We start from the raw sequence: 1003 nt of genomic DNA, 5'->3' as shown, positions 1-1003 counted from the left end.
AGAGGTCTGCTTGTCTGCAGGGGAGCAGATGGTTCCCAGCAAATGATGCAGCTATCTCCCTCCCATTAATCATTGGTGGTGTGAATTACCAGAAAAAAGATGTTTGTAATTGCCACATGGGACTGTTGCTTTCCTAACCATAGATCTGGAAATCTTCTGATGCTATTTCTGTGGCCAGCAGTGGTGCAGTATGATTAACCACTATTGTTGACATATCATTGACTAAACATAAAGTAACCATATCTGCAAATTAAAAAACACAAAAAAAAAAAAAAAAAAAAAAAAACACAGGATGCTTTGTGGTGATGCTATTCATATGAGTCCACTAACTTTTAAAACCACATGCTGATATTCTTACTGCTACATTCTGACTCAACAGTGACACATGCATTGTTCTTGCACAAAAAAAGATATTTTCCAGTAGCTTTGTGCTCTGAATGATGTGGAATACCGACCACGAAGTGTAGCATTCCCTTTGAGACAGGAAAAGAGTTTGGATGGTGGCATTCAACTGTCGTCATTATTTTCTCATCATTCCAACTCTTGTTAAATCACAGCAACCACTCATGCCACTGGACAAGTTATTCCTGATAAGTGTGGAACAAACTTTGGTCTAAAATAATTGATCACAAACAATTACTTCTACAGTTATTTTTTTTTAAATTGAGTATTTTGTTTGATAAAATGATAAATAAATTAGGTGTCCTGAAAGGCATAGGACATCAGGACATCACATGAAGAGCTAGGCTGTGAAACCAGGGATTTATGGTCATTTAGGTTTAAAAAAAGCTTGCATTGTTTACTTTGTTTCAAAGCCCTAAAAGAGTTCTGGGAGACTAAGAGCACTCTGACTTAAGAGACTCCAAGGATTTGTTTATGCCTGCAGTGGCTCAGGCTAGAAGCCAGGGGATGCTAGAGCCGCCCTCACTTCCCTTCCACAGTGCTGAGCTGAGGGGAGCATGGCCAGGCCCTGGCAGCACCTCTGATTAGGGTGAGGTTCTCC

Source organism: Alligator sinensis, unplaced genomic scaffold, assembly GCF_000455745.1.
Source record: "Alligator sinensis unplaced genomic scaffold, ASM45574v1 scaffold622_1, whole genome shotgun sequence".
Classification (NCBI taxonomy): Eukaryota; Metazoa; Chordata; order Crocodylia; family Alligatoridae; genus Alligator; species Alligator sinensis.
This window is presented reverse-complemented; position numbering follows the sequence as displayed.